Raw genomic sequence first — 16,151 nt, 5'->3', positions numbered from 1 at the left:
TCGTGTCCTGGCTGTTCGGCAGGGCAGTGCCAGGAGCAGATCTGGGGCTTTGGAGCAAGCCTCCTGGCCACAGGCAGAAGATGGAATGGAGGGGGCCAAGGTTAAGGTCACAGGGACCAGCTGGGAGGCAGCTTCCAGAGTTCCTGTGAGTCCTGATGAGCCTGCGGAGGGGCTGCAGGGATGGACACCTGGTGATGCTGGGACCAGAAAAGGTCTTGGTTGGGAGGGAAGTCATTCCCCTCCCTGCCAGCCACATGGGTGGGATGGCATGTGAGGGACGTCAGCCTACAGGGAGGCTGGAGCCCAGGCCAGGAGAGGCCATTGATTTGGGAAGGGCTACAGCGACAGGAAGGGTGTTCCCTCTGTACACCTGCCAAAAGAAACATGTGATTCAGTGGATGGCATTGTCTCATTACCCAGAAGGCTTTAAGTCTCCACTTATCCTGAATCCTATCTACTTCCGTAATTCCACAGGGCCTCTGAGCTGGGATGGCAGCCAAGGGGTGGCATTTCAGGGAAGTTGCTCTGTAGAAGGCACAGACCATGGGAAGGTTGATAAAGAGCAAGGAAAACATCTTCTTTCAGGACTGCAATTCTCCCCTCAGGATTGGTGTGATCTTCTTTGTGCCAGAATTGTGTTACAGATATCAGTCATTGATAATATCAGGTGACCTCCTGTTTAGAAAGCACCCACTATAGGCTGAGAGCTGGGTCAGCTACACTATCTGATTTATTCTGCAGAATACCTCCCCATGGTAAACCTCACAAGCTCCATTTTAAAGGTGGGGAAGTAAGGCTGAGAGAGTTCGATATGCGTGCTCATCGGGAACCGTCTAAAAATAGCTCCCCTCTCCAACATGGTGATGGCTGTGCTTACAATCTGACCTGTATCTTGTTTTCTTTGCTAATGAACACTGGCCACATTTTCTGATGAAAAAGCCTTCCCTGCCTCCCACACAACAAAGTACTTCTGCAAGCAGTCATTCCAAAAGCCATGTTTATTTAGTTGCAGGGTCTTTAAAAACGCAGCCACCATGGGAATCACGTTAGTGCAGGGCCTGGGCTGTGACAGCATTCGGCAATGCCTGGTATTCTGTTTGCTTCAGATGATACTTAACAGTCCAGCGGTTAGGAGATGGAAAATAATTAGTCCGTCTAGCCGGGAGATTGGGTGATAAAAGGAAACTGGGCTGCTGATTAAATTGTTTATTTAAGCTCAAGTTTAGCTATGTTTTTGGCATAATGTGTTGTTGGAAGAAGATAGGAATCTGTCCTCACGGGGAGATACCGCCAGCGTGGCCATCATCCCCACCTCTGCTCACTCACCACAGTCTTCTGTGCTTTCCTTTCCTGCCTGGATCTGGACTGTGAGGGTCTGGGGACTGGACAGAATGACAGAAGGGCAGACAACGGCCTGGAATCAGAGCCCATTGAGCTCTGATCTCGTGTTCTCTGTCTTGTGTGCCTCCGAGTGTGCGCTGCTCCCACCAAGACACGCTTTGCCTCCTCTTCCTCATGGCTTGTGTATACATTCTTCTCCCCCTGGCTTATGAACTTCCTTTCTTCTCTTGTATCACTGTTTTCCTTAATTCCTCCTTCTCTGTGTTAGAACACATGTAATTTATATGTAACACATAATTTCAACACTCACTTTGCCCATACTTTGAGCATAGGCAAGCCCAACTTTCTAGGAATGTACTAGACCAGCAAATTACAGCCCACAGGACAAGTCCAGCTTGTGCCTGTTTTTGTAAATAAAGTTTATTGGACAAAGCCACGCTACAGCAGCAGAATAGTAATTGAAGTAAAGATCGTATGGCCTGCAAAGCCTAAAATATTTACTATCTGGCCCTTTACAGAAAAGTTTGCCAACCCCTGCACTAGACAAAGGTATTACAAGTTAAATTCCAATTTAGATCATTCTTGCCTCTAGAGAGTCCTGGGCATAACTTTTATGTCTGCAGAATATGGGAGACCTGGGCCATGTTTGCACTGAACTGTCAAGAGGATTCAGGAAGAATGTTGTGGTTCACTAACCAAAGTACAATTTCATTTTTAAACTTTCATTTTTGATATGCTGAACATTAAGGAACCTCAGATTCAGTTTCCTCTCCCACTTTTTAAAAAAACTCTAATTTTTTAGAGCAGTTTTCAAAAATGTTTTATTTCTTATTTAAATTCAGTTGAGTTAACTTATAGTGTATTATTAATTTCAGGGGTAGAATTGAGTGATTCATCAATTGTATATAACACTCAGTGCTCATTCCTTCAAGTGCTCTCCTTAATATCCATCACCCAGTGACCCCATCCCCTCAACCCCCTCCCCTCCAGCAACCCTCAGTGTTTCCTGAGATTGAGTCTCTTATGGTTTGCCTCCCTCTCTGTTTTTGTCTTGTTTTATGTTTCCTTCCCTTTCCCTTTATTCATCTGTTTTGTTTCTTAAATTCCACATAGGAGTGAAATCATACAGTATTTGTCTTTCTCTGACTGACTTATTTCACTTAGCATAATACCCTCTAGCTCCATCCACAGCACTGCAAATGGCAAGATTTCATTCTTTTTGTTGGCCAACCAGTATTCCATTGCATATATATACCACATCTTCTTTATCCATTTTTCTCTCAATGGACATCTGGGCTCTTGCCATATTTTGGTTATTGTGAACATTGCTGCTATAAACTTTGGGGTGCATTTGCCCCTTCAGATCACTATGTTTGTATCCTTTGGATAAATACCCAGTAGTGTGAGTGCTGGATTGTAGGGTAGCTCTATTGTCAACTTATTGAGGAACCTCCATACGGTTTTCCAGAGTGGATGTACCAGTTTGCATTCCCACCAATAGTGTAAGAGGGTTCCCCTTTCTCCAAATCCATGCCAACATCTGTTGTTTCCTAACTTGTTAATTTTAGCCATTCTGACTGGTGTGAGGTGATAGCCCACAGTGGTTTTGATTTGTATATCCCTGATACCGAGTGATGGTGAGTATTTTTTCATGTTTCTATTGGCCATTTGGTTGTCTTCTTTGGAGAAATGTCTGTTCATATCTTCTGCCCATTTCTTGACTGTTTTTGTTGTTGTTGTTGTTGTTTTGGGCATTGAGTTTGATAAGTTCTTTATAGATTTTGGATACTAGCTCTTTAAATGGTAAGTCATTTGCAATATCTTCTCCCATTCCGTAGATTGCCTTTTAGTTTTTTTGACTGTTTCCTTCACTGTGCAGAAGTGTTTTATCATGATGAAGTCCTAATAGTTCATTTTTGCTCTTGTTTCTCTTCTTGCCTTTGGAGAAAGGTCTAGCAAGAAGTCGCTGTGGCCAAGGTCAGAGAGGGTGCTGTCTGTGTTGTCCTCTAGGTTTTAGAGTCACAGTAAAATGGAGAAGAAGGTATGGAGATTTCCCAGATAACCCCTGCCCCCAATACATGCATAACTTCCCCGTTATCAGCATCCCCACTGAAGTGTACATTTTTTTTTAAGATTTTATTTATTTATTTGACAGACAGAGATCACAAGTAGGCAGAGAGGCAGGCAGAGAGAGAGAGAGAGAGAGAGAGGGAAGCAGGCTTCCTGCGGAGCAGAGAGCCCGATGCGGGGCTCGATCCCAGGACCCTGAGATCATGACCCGAGCCGAAGGCAGCAGCCCAAACCACTGAGCCACCCAGGCGCCCCTGGAGTGTACATTTTTAAAAGTTGATGAACCTATTACTGGTACATCATTATCATCCAGAGTCCATAAGTTATGTTAGGGTTGACCCTTACCATTGAACATTCTGTGGGTTTAGACAAATGTAGTGATGTGTATCCACCATTATAATATCATACAGACTATTTTCACTGTCCTAAAAATCTTCTGGGCTTCACTTGTGCTTCCCTCCCCTATCTCCCCAGCTGCCCACAACCACTCATCTTTTTGCTATTTCCAGAGTTCTGCCTTTTCTAGAATGTCGTATAGTTGGAATCGTATGTAACCTTTTTAGATTGGGTTCTTTTACTTAGTAACATGCATTTGAGGTTCCTCTTTATCTTTTCATGGCTTGATAGCTCATTTCTTGTTAGTGCTAAATCATATTGCATTGTCTGGATTACCACAGTTGATTGACCCATTCACCTACTGAAGACATCTTGTTTGTTTCCAAGCTTGGGCAATCATGAATAAAGCTACTGTAAACATCTACATGCCAGTTTTTGTATGGACATAAGTCCTTTCCCACTTTTAAGTCTTCAGTGTCTCTTCTTCCGTAGGTCAGACCCTTATAGCTGTGCCGGCGCCTCCTGCTGGCTGGCTTTTGCACCTTGGATGCTTCCTGGCTGTGGTCTGAACCACCTTGCTCTAGGCGAGACATACATATACTTCAGCAGAATTTGTCACCCCAAAATATGTCTCTTTGGCATAAAGATGATTTTAGGCTGATTATTTTTAAGGAACAGCAGACTTGGGAAAAACTCTGAAAACGGAGCACAAATTACCATTTTGTAAGAGAAAATTACATGTATAAGGGAGCTCTCCTTCTCTAAGGGTGTCTCCCTCTCTGTACCAGGATGACTCAGTCTCTAGAAACTCTGATCATTGGAGAAGGCAATGACCTAAATCTGCATAACACCTTTAGTCTTGATTACTGTGCTTTGCCTGGAAACCTCCCAGAACCAGCCTCTCCTCTCCCGATGTCTTCTCTGGCCTTTAGCTGGAGATGGTATTTAAGGGGGTGGCTTGGGCCAGTTTGGAGCTAGTCTATTTTCCTGGGTGTCTTTCATGTACATGGAAGGTATCATTAAACATCTGTTTGTTTTTTTCCTGTTAGTCTTTTATATGGGGGGGGGGGGGGTGCTGTCTGAGCCAAGAACCTAGAAGGGTAGAGGGAAAGTGACTTTTCCTCCCCCAGCAGACAGACATCACACAAGGAGCAAGTCTAGAGGGTGTAACTTCAGGACCATAGTCTCATTCAGTGTTGTACCCACTCTGCCCCATAATAAATAAAAGTTATTTCTTTCATGAGGTACTCTGAACTCAGGTATTCCTTCTGGCATTTTCTTTTCCTTCCTTTCTTTGCACCTTGCATGTGCTGAGATAGGAACCTCTAGTTTTAGATTTATTGATGATCTCCTAAACTCATGGAATTTCAAAGAAGATCCATCCAGCCTCCCTTCTCTTGAACGGCCACATTTTTACGCCTCTTCTTTTCTTTGGTCATAAATGAGACTCTCTATACAATATAATTTTTTTCCATTTCCATTCTGCATTTCTACCTCTTTGTCTCCTCCCACCCCCTGCAGTACCTAAGAACGGAGTCTACAAAAAGCGTATTTTGTCGAAAGCTCTTCGTGGATCACAGTGCTCACCTTATTTGCTGAGAAAAATATTCATTAGGTTGTGTTAGAGTTTTCTGGAATCACCTGGAAGCTGAACTCCTAGAGAACATGTTTGGGTCTGGATTGTTAATTGAACGGTGTGCAGCCTAAAAATCTCCCTGCAGCCTTCTGGGACTTCTCAGCCTGAGTGCTAGGGATGGAGCATGGGCTTCATCACCTGCTGCCCCCGCCTCAGCAGGTGACTGGCATCAGTCCAGCCACATGCTGGATCTGAATTTTACTACCAGGGAAGACAGATGATAATGTCTCACTCCTACAGACCTACGATAAGGTGGGAAATGAGGCAGTGTGTGTGCCCATGGAATGTGGAGTTCCTCTGAGGATTAAGGCTGAGACTCTGGACTCAGTCTAGCCAGTGGGGCCTCCCAACGTTGCAATAGCATCTGGGCTGTCCTGGCACCTCCTTGTGTGATGCAAGTTGACCTGGTGGGATGTGCTGCCCTTGCTGGCTTGCCAGTGAGGGGGAAAATGGAATTGTTACTGTAACATGGATGCTCCCAACAGTTTCCTTCAGGCCAACAACTAGATGTCAGGGGTGAGGAAGCTGAGGCCTGAGGTCAAAGTCACAGTGGTGGGTTTACCATAGTCGCTAAACGGGAACTATGTTTCACAGAATTCTCGCCTTTACCCTCCATGGTCAGGGGTGGCCCAAAGAGAAACTTGTGTGAAGTTTCTGTGGTCCGACCATCCTAGCAGTACAGGCACGGTCCCAGCTCACACATGTCACCCATCCGCCTTCTCACATCATTGGTGTGGGTGGCAGCGGGCCCGCAGCCGCTGGCCACCCTCCCTGGGCTTCTCTGAGTGCCGGGGCCACTGGGTGTGCGTGCTGGAAGACCCCCCACCTGGCCTGTAGGTCACCTGCATCTATGAAGTTGGAGGCTGTGAGAAACTGGGAAGGCTCCCTTCTGTCCAGCTGGCCTCCAGTTTGTCCTTGCCTTCCTCCACTTCACGTCCATCTCTCCCTCCTGACTGCCTGTGCTGCTGTTTTCAGGGTCCACACTGCGGACCTACAGACTGCTCAACAGGTCCCCAGCTGTGGAACGTTCTGCCCTATCACAGGGCACTTACTCCACAGCTGTGGCCCTTCTGACCCACTTCTGGCCGAACTGCAACATCCAGTCACATAGCCTTGCTGCAGAACCCAGGTCCCTGGGCTTCCAGAACGAGCTCCTTGTTTCCAAGGTCACCCCACTTCGAGGCTCTGTGTGGGTGTTGCAATGCCTGTGTTGCTAAATGCTGAAAAGCAAACAGGGAGGTTCTGAGCAAGGAAATCCTCGGGGCATTGAGCCAAGAATTTGTCTTCAAAGTGCTTGGGCTAGCCCTGAGCTGCAGCTTCCCAGTAGAAGCTAGACCCTGCTTGCATCCCTCTCTGATCCAGGCCAGAGTCTGTCAGCATGGTAGACCCTAAATCAATCCTGGGTGCTTGCGTCAGAGACTCAGACCAAATCAGATGAGTCTAGGACACAACCAAGTCTCATCTCCATGCTTTCTGTGGGGAAGGGTCAGCCAAACTTTTATTGAATCATTCAGTGTATGGTGACAGCTTTTGTAGGGACCTGGGGATGGGGAGCGGAGAGGGACACTTCCAGATCAGCCTCCCTCTTCCTACACGTCTGTCTCCAGGATGCCTCCATCTGCGAGTTGAAGCATTGGGAGCTATGACGTCTGTCCAGGAAGTTGGGGGTGGGGCTTCCCCTTTAGTTAGTAACTAATCAGGACCCTCTCAGGGACTAGGTGGTAGCTGATAGAGAATCAGGGAGTATAGGCCCCTAGAGGCGGCTCTAAAGAGGCCAGCGCAGCAGAACAGGCTGATGAGGTAACCTGGGCACTGGCTATGATGTTCGGTGACTCTCTACCGCGCTCAGAATCTGCAGCGACAGCCTTCGTGTTTCCATTTCAGCTCCAGTGGCTCCCACGGTGCCCTGGGCCTCTGCCAGGCCTGCTTTGAGCTCAGGTCATTGGCACTTACTTAGAAGGAGCCCTCTACTTGGGTCCTTCTTCCCTCAGAGTGTCTCCTAGAGGGGCTCACTCCTTCATCTTTGCTCAAAAGTCGCCTCCTCCATTCTCCACCCGTCTCCTGGATGTATTGTTTCTCTCTTTTTAAATATTTTATTTATTTGTTTATTTATGCGGGGGGCAGGCAAAGGAAGAGGGAGACAGAGAATCTCAGGGAGACAGAGACTCTCAAGCAGACTCCCCACTGAGAACGGATCCTGACGTGTCATTCAATCTCACGACCCGGAGACCATGACCTGAGCTGCAATCAAAAGTTGAATGCTTCACCAACTGGGCCACCCAGGAGCTCCTCTCCTGGATAGGTTCTTGATCTGGCACATATCCCCTACTAACATGCTGTTTAATTTACTAATAAGAATGGAAGCTTCGGAACAGAGACCTGCTCTGTGTGGACATTGGCCTATCCCAAATGGTGGTTCATAGTGGGTGCTCCTTAGGGCATTCGTCTTGGCCAGTAACACCTCTGGAAAGAACTCCATGGGTATCTGTGGGAAGAGGGCCCCCTAGGCCTGTGCAGATCAGCGGAACAGGGCCTGCTTTCATTGAAAGGAGGCCACCTCTCCCTGCTTACCTCCGCCACCCACTGGCCTCTCTCAGTTCATTCCAGTGGCTTTGAATTCTGCAGCTCTGTTTCAACCTTCCCTGTGTCAGGATGGGGAAGCCGGCATGAAGAACGGGACTGATTTTGTTTGTTCATGGTTTATGTTCAAACTTTGACATCTTATTTCAGAGCGATGTGAGAAAGGCACTTGATAAGCTGCCGGCAGGCGTTTCTCCTAAGGGGTCTGCCAAAAACTGTGGGATTTCAGGGTCTGGTTTTCTTCCCCTTCTTCAGGTAAGCTTGTTTATAAGGAGGAAACATTTGTGCCGCTCAGCAGGTTTGAGAGACCCTGTGGGAATGGCTGTTTATTTGTCTTTTGATCACAAAGCCTGGGGTTTGGCTCCGAGGCCAAAGTTCTAGAGGCCTCTTTATCTCCTCCCCTGGAGACTTGAATCTCTCCTCTAACATTCCTTGGGCCCCTGGAGTGGCTGGGCACTGTGGGAGGGGCTCCTGTAGGTGGATAAAATCCCCTAGCTGCCTGCCCCCCGCCCCCGTGCCTGCCCCTGCCCTGGCGTAGCTGTCCTTAGCCTGACCTTCCACCAAGAACTGTGGTTCCTTCAGAGCCAGGCCCCAGAGCCTAACCTACCCTCCCCCCCACAAAGCCCTGTCAACATTTATTCAGGGGAGCGAGGCTTTTGTGTTTTATGCCACATCTTAGCCCTTGCCTTCTACCAAATCTGGGGAAGGTCGCAGCGCAATTCACTCCCTCCTCTAACACGGAACCCAGCGGGCCGCAGGAGCTGTGGGTGGGGGGAGCTGTCTGTAAAGGTGGCCAGACCAGGCCCTGGCTGTGGGATACCCCCAGTCTGTGCTCGGGGTGCCCCCACTGCCTGGTGCAAGGCGAGCTACCCACGACGAGCCTTCAACCTCAGCGAGCAGAGAGACCGTTTTCCTTGAATCAGCATGCGACACCACGCAGCTTTCCCCACGGGGGCACATATTGAGAAAATGAAATTCAAATCACCCCTTTGGTACGCTTTTCATTCCCTTTCCTGATAACGCACAGAGAGAAGCCGATTCTCTAGGAGAGCAGGTAGGTGCTTAGAGGGCCTTTCTCGTGTCCCCAGGTGCTTGCAATGGGACCCACGGCCAGCAGCCTGGGCGGAGATCACAGTCCACTCCAGGACTTTGCTCCTTGCCTTGAGGCTTGCTTGCTTCCCCAAGGAGCGGGACAACCTTCTAGGGTCAGTCTCTGGCTGTACCCACCTCCGGTCCCCCCAACACCTCCCTTGGCACGAGACTTGAGCGAGCTCAAGATCGCGCCCTGATTTTGAGCTTGCTTTCTCAAGTCATTCCACTTCACAGTAGATTGCCTTACATCTTTCTCTAAAAATAACTAAATGAATGAATGAATGAATGAATGAATGGATAAATAAATAAATAAATAAATAAATAAATAAAAAGTCCTTAGCTTGGCATTGTGGTTTTACTGATGCAGAAAAATGTAAAGATAAAGACGAACCCCCCCAGAACAAACCTTTGTGCTCTCTGGCTCTCCTGGGAAAAGAGGCCAGGCAGGGCCTGTGTGCACGAGGCAAGAGCTGCTTTTGCAGAAATGGAAATGCTCCCCCATCTTTCCTTCCACATGAAGTCGCTTCATTATATTTTCAGGCGAGCGAGTCATGGGTTCCTGGTGCGCGGTTCTGTCTTTTTCAATTAATGCTTTTCACAGAAGTTCAGGTTTTAAACATCTCCCCCTCTCTTCCCAGGTCTGTTACATTTCCCAGAATGGTTCCCAGCGCTGGAGATAATTCCTTTTCGGAGAACCTACATTTCTCACCTGCTGATTGCAATTAGCCACTGCCAGCTGGGGCCTGGTGTGCAGCTGAAAAGCTAACAAGAAGTGGAGACCACGCGGAACCCAGACAGGGCAGAGGATGTGAATAAATAAGGAATAGTGCCCGTGTGTATGAGCCGCTCCCGTGAATCCAAGGTTTCCCGACCCTCTGGATGGCCCTCCCTCTTCCGGCTCTGTACTCCCCACCCCTCCCCCTCACTATTTTATTTTTAATATTTTTTTGGTCTCTGGCTTTGTAGCCTACACTTAACATCATGGTCACGAATTTACCACTAAGTACATTTTGTTAGGCAATAAACAGCCTTGGAAGAAAAATGAAATCGGACTAGGGCTTCTGTTCCAATCATGTTTGTGAGCTGTGGTGGAATCAGGCGGGCCCTGTGTGCAGGCCCTGGAGCTAACCTCGGATATGAGGACTGGCAGGACCTGGAGAGGCCTTGGGGACCACCAGATCCGAACCCCTTCATTTTATGGGCGAGGACACGGAATCCCAGAAGGGGGGAGCATGACTGATCCAAAGACTTGGAGGAAGTTGCAGGGCTGGCTGAAATCTACCTCTCCTGACCTCCAGCCCAGTCTCTAACCACTGAACTGCCTTGCCTTTGTCCATTCTCTAGAGTTTGTGAGGAAAGCACCAAGGAGATCGCCAACGGTTGGAAGGTAAGCCTCTGTTGGGCAATGTGATCTCCAACCTAAGTAGATATTTCCTTCTTTTCTTCATGGGCTGGGCCTGGCCCCAGGGCCAGGGTTATCCCCCCCAACCCCACCCCGGTGTCCTCCGGGGTTGTACATACCCATGTCCCCATGGCTCTCAGCTGCTGACCTTGATCCCCTGCCTGGTCTCTAAGCAGAGAGTGCTGGGCCTTTGGGGTTGCTTTGTCTACATACCGCAGGCAGCGGTAGGGAACAGACAACCAGCCAGGGGGAAACGAGTAGCTCTCTCTTCTAGCTCCACAGTGGAGAGATGCTGGCCCAGTGAGGTCTGTGGCTCCTGATGCAACTGTATCTACCTGGTAGGAGCAGGCTGCGTCCCCCCTAGCCCTCCTCCCCACTCCACAACTCACACTTAGAGGCTCAGGCGTTCTCTGCCTAGCTCACTTTCCACTGGGAGACGTCGCCTTGTATGGTTTAGGGTCAGAGAGTGGATAAGCTCCCAGACAGCCATAAGTAACCAAACATGCCTGGACTGTGGACTCCAACCTGGCCATCTTCTATGATAGGCATGTTCCTCAGCCTGTCTCATCATCTGAAACTTGGACATTCCTAATGCCTGGCTCACTGGGCTAGCCGAGAGGATAAGGGAAGGTAATGTAGGTAAAAGAAGGTTCTGCGTAATCATTCATTTTCCTTCACTCTAATCCTGTCTCCATTTTACAGAGGAGGAAACCTGAAGTCAAGGATGGTAAAGCCACTGTCTCCAGCCACCAACTTCGTCTCCCTGTGAGGCACTCAGGGAAGAAGCCTAACACAAAGTCCGTTCTCCAAAGACAAGCAATTCTGTGCAGGTAAATGTTCAACAACTCGCTGGGGGTGGTGCGGGGGGGAGCGAAAGGGGAGGGAGGAAGTTCTGACTTGCAGGGTTGTTGACTTTTATTTGGAGATAATCGTAGATTCACACACAGTTGTGAGAAATAATACAGCAAGATTCCCCTGTACCTTTTATCCGGTTTCCCCCAGTGATAACATCTCAGAACACTGCCGGGCAATCTCACAGCCAGGATATTGACATGATATCATCCGGCAGTCTTTGTGTTTTCCCAGTTGGACTTGCACTCATTTGCCCATGTGTGTACTTGGACCTGCGCAGTCGCCTCCCGCATGCGGGCGTGTGGAGATAGCACACAGTCAAGACAGAGCAGTGCTGTCACCACAGGGCCGCCCGTTGTTATCTTTACTCCCTCCTGCTCTACCCTGTCCTTAGCCCCTGACAACCTCCACTCTGTCCTCTGTTCCAAAAATCTTGTCATTTCCAAATCTCCTATAAATGGAATCATATAGTATATAACTTTGGGGATTGGCTTTCTTTCCCCCACTCGGCATAATTCCATCAAATTTGATTCTAGTTTTTATATGTATCAGTAGTTCATTCTGTTTTATTGCTGAGCAAGAGTCCACAGTATGGATGTATGAGTTTGTTCAACCAGTTACCTATTAAGGGACATTTAGCTCATCTGCACATTTTGGCTATGATGTATAAAGCGACTATAAATATTCATGCCCAGGTGTTTGTGTGAATGTCAGGTTTCCATTTCCTTAGAAATTCTGCCCTCTGCCCAGGGGTGTGATTGTTGGCTTGTATGGTAGTTGCCTGTTTACTTTGATAAGAAACTACCAAATTGTTTTCCAGAGTAACCGTACCATTTTACATTCTCACCAGCAGTCCTAGCCAGCATTTGACATTGTCACTCTTCTTTATTTCAGCGGTCCTGATAGGTGTGTCATCATATTTCATTGTGGTTTTTTTTCTTTGCCTTTCCCTAATGGCTAATGAAGCTGAATATCTCTTCGTGTGCTTATATGCCATCTGCGTATCCTCTGCAGTGAAATAGCTCTTCATGTCTTTGGCTCATTTTCTGATCGGACTGTTTGGTTTTGTTACTGTTGAGTTTTGCAAGTTCTTTATATATGCCACATACTTGTCCTTTGTATCAGATACGTGGTTTGCAGACATTTCTCTCTAGTACATAGCTTGTCTTTTCATCCTCTTAACAGGGTGTTTTGCAGAGCAAACATTTTTAATTTTGGTGAAGTCCTATTCACCAATTTTCTTTTACTGACTGCACATTGGGTGTCAAGTCTAAAATCTCTGCTTAGCTGGAGATCACAAGATTTTTCATCTTTTCTTCCCCTAAATGTTTCATAGTTTTATGTTTTACATTTAAGCCCATGATCCAGTTTTAGTTAATTTTTCTGTAACTTATAAGGTCTGGGTTCAGTTTCTTTTTTTTTTTTTTTCCCCTTACAGATATCTAATTGCTCTGGCAGTATTTGTTAAAAAGGCCATTTTTCTCCACTGAATTACTTTTGCACCTTTGTCAAACATTAATCGGACATATTTGTGGAGGGTTATCTCTGGTCTATTCTGTTTCATTAACCCATGTGTCTACTTATCCAACAATACCACTGCCTTGATTATTATAACTAAGTAACAAACCTTAGTATTAGGTAGAATGATTCCTTCCTTCTTTTTCTAGATTATTTGGCTATTCAAGGGCTTTTGCTTTTCCATATACATTTTAGAATAAATTTGTCCATGTTCACAAACAACCTTGCTGGGATTTTAATAGGAATTACATTAAACATATATATATATCAAATTGGAGGGAATTGACATTCTAACTATGTTGAGTCTTCTAATCCCTTTAATGGAATGTCTCTCCATGTATTAGAGATCTTCTTTGACTTCTTTTACCAGTTTTTAAAAAATAATTTTCAGCATACAAATCTTGGATATGTTTTGTTAAGTATATACCAAAATATTTCACTTTCTCTGGCATGAAGGTAAATTCTATCATGTCTTTCAATTTTAGTTTCCACATGCTCATGAGTAGTCTATAAAATGCAGTTATCTTTGTGTGTTGGTGTTATGTTCCATAAGCTTGTGGAACTCACTTTTTGGTTCTGGAATGTTGGGTGTTTTGTTTTGTTCTGTTTTTTAAATAGATTCCTTGGGATTTTTTACATAGACAGTCTGAAAATTGGCACAATTTTATTTCTCTGTTTCTTCTCTCTGTATCTTTTACTTCTTTTTGTTGCCTATGGCACTGGCTAGAACTTCCTGTACTCTGGTCAGTATGAGTAGTAAGAGTGACCATCCATCCTCATTTGGTGCCTGTTCTTAGGACAATGCATCCAGTTGCTCAATTAAGTACGATGTTGGTGGGTTTCTTGTAAGTGCTCTTTATGAAGCTGTGGTAGTTCTGTCTGTTTCTAATTTGCTGTGAGTTTTTATCATGAAGCATGCTGCATTTTCAAATGTGTTTTTTTCTATTTTCATTGATATGTTCAAATGATTCTTCTTGTTTAACTTGTTGATATGATGGATTACATTGAATGATTTTTGAATGTTGAACCACCTTTGCATTCTTGGAATAAATCCCCAATTCATCGTGATGTATAGACTTACCGTATAGGGGCGCATGGGTGGCTCAGTCAGTTAAGCGTCTGACTCTTGATTTTTGGCTCAGGTCATGATCTCAGGGTTGTGAAACTGAGCCCTCCATTGGGTCCCACACTGGGCATTAAAATTCTTTCCCTCCCTCTCTCTCTCTGTGCCTCTGCCCCAGTAAAAAATAATAAATAAAATAAAATCTTTAAAAAAAGAATTATTTGTATACATTGTTGGATTGTGTTGGGTAATATTTTGTTGAGGATTTTTGTTTGTAAATTCCTGAGAGATATTGGATCTGTGGTTTTCTTTTTTTGTACTGTCTTTTCCTGGTTTTGGTCAATATAATACATGCCTCATAATAAGAGTTGGCAAGTGTTACTGCCTCTTCTATTTTCTGGAAGATATTGGGTAAAATTAATGTTAATCTTATTTAAATGTTTGGTAAAATTCTCCAGTAAATCCACTGGGGCCATGGAATCTCTTTTGGAGTTTAAATTACAAATTCTATTTCTTTAATGGTTATGGTATCTATTTTATCTCCACTGAAGTTTTTTAGTTCAGGGTTTTTGAGAAACTGGTCTATTTCTTCTAAGTGGTCAGACTACGAGAGTAAAGTTGTTTGTTGTATTCCTTTATTATCCTTTTAATGGCTACAGAATCTATAGCAATATCCCCTATTTTGTTCCCAGTATTAGTGATTTGTGTCCCCTCTCAATTTATATGCCCATTTCACTGGAACGCTATTGATTTTTTTTTTCCCAAAGAACCAGCTTTTTGTTTCATTGATTTTTTTTTTCTGTTTTGCTGTTTTCAGTTTCATTTATGTCTGCTCTTATTTTTATGATTTCCTTCCATCTGCCTGCTTTGGCTCTACTTTGCTCTTCCTTTTCTAGCCTTTTGGAATAGGAACTTGGATTATTGATTTGAGATCTTTCCTCTTTTTTAATGGAAAGACTGAGTGCTATACATTTCCCTCTCAGTAACGCTTTAGCTGAATCCTACCAACTGTGTCTTTAAATCTTTTGGAGACTTCCTTTTGGGCCCATGGGTTGCTTAGTAGTGTACTGTTTAATTTCCAGTTCTTTTATTTTTGTCTTTCTGTTACTGATATCTACTGTGATTCCTTATGTGTTCCCACAGAACATATTCTGTATTGAGGTTTGCTTCATGACCCTTTAACCATTCTTTAAATGTAGGTTTACTAGCAGCACATTCTCTCAGTTTTTCCTTGTCTAAGAAATGTCTTTATTTCCCCTTCATTTCTAATAGATAGTTTCACCAGGTACAGAATTCATGGTTGACAGTTGTTATACTTCTGCACTTGAAACATGGGGCCCCTTCTTTAGGCCACCATTGTTTCTGATGAGAAATCCGCTATCCTTGGAATTGTTATTCCCTCCAGTTCATTTGTCATTTTCCCCTGGTTGTTAAAGAAATTGTTTTCTTCATCTTGAGTTTTCCTATGTTTAGCTATTATTTGTCTTTGCATGAATTTCTTTGTGTCTACTTAGTGGGGTTAGGTCTTCTTCCACTTTGAGAATTTTTCAGCCATTATTTCACCAAATACATTTTCAACCCCACATTATTTTCTCCTTCTGAGACTCTGATGAGACAAATGTAAGATTTTTTTTTTATTGTCCATATTGTTCTTGGAATTCTGTTCTTTTTTTTTTTAAGTCTATTGTTAATGTGTTGGTCAGATTGAGTAAATTTTATTGAGCTTTTATTAAGTTCACTGATTCTGTCTTCTGTCATCTCCACTCTACCATGAGCCCATCAAGTAAGTTTTTTGTTCAATTACTACTGTATATTTCAGTTCTATAATTTCCATTTAGTATTTTTTAAAATATTTTCTCTTTCTTGCTGTGGTTTTATTTTTTTATTTGTTTTAAGAGAATTCATAATTATTTGTTGGAGCAATTTTATGGTGACTGCTTTAGAATATGTCTCATATTCCAAAATCTGATTCATCTTCTTATTAGTATCAGTTGATTATCTTTTTTAAAGATTTTATTTATTTATTTTACAGGGTGGGGAGGGGAGAGGGACAGAGGGAGAGGAAGAAGGAGAGTCCCAAGCAGACTCCATGCTGAATGTAGAACCTGATGTGGGCCTGATGACACAACCCTGATATTACAACCTGAGGTGAAATCAAGAGTCAGGTGCCCAAATGACTGAGCCATCCAGGTGCCCCAAGTTGGTCATCTTTCTAATCCATGTTGTGATTTTCCTGGTTATGAGAATGATGAGTAATTTTT

General features: G+C 44.8%; 1 long non-coding RNA gene across 4 annotated transcripts in view; it reads left to right on the top strand.

Annotated features, from left to right (window-relative positions):
• The window catches only part of LOC132006926 (uncharacterized), a 116,755-nt gene that overhangs the window by 86,024 nt on the left and 14,580 nt on the right, over nucleotides 1-16,151 (top strand). For all 4 annotated transcript variants that reach the window (XR_009401263.1, XR_009401262.1, XR_009401264.1 and 1 more), the window contains 2 exons: nucleotides 9,694-10,442; nucleotides 11,160-11,287. This is a non-coding gene — a long non-coding RNA (uncharacterized LOC132006926). The remainder of the gene's footprint in view (nucleotides 1-9,693; nucleotides 10,443-11,159; nucleotides 11,288-16,151) is intronic.

The sequence above is a fragment of the Mustela nigripes genome, chromosome X, assembly GCF_022355385.1.
Source record: "Mustela nigripes isolate SB6536 chromosome X, MUSNIG.SB6536, whole genome shotgun sequence".
In the NCBI taxonomy this organism is placed as follows: domain Eukaryota; kingdom Metazoa; phylum Chordata; class Mammalia; order Carnivora; family Mustelidae; genus Mustela; species Mustela nigripes.
This window is presented reverse-complemented; position numbering and strand designations above follow the sequence as displayed.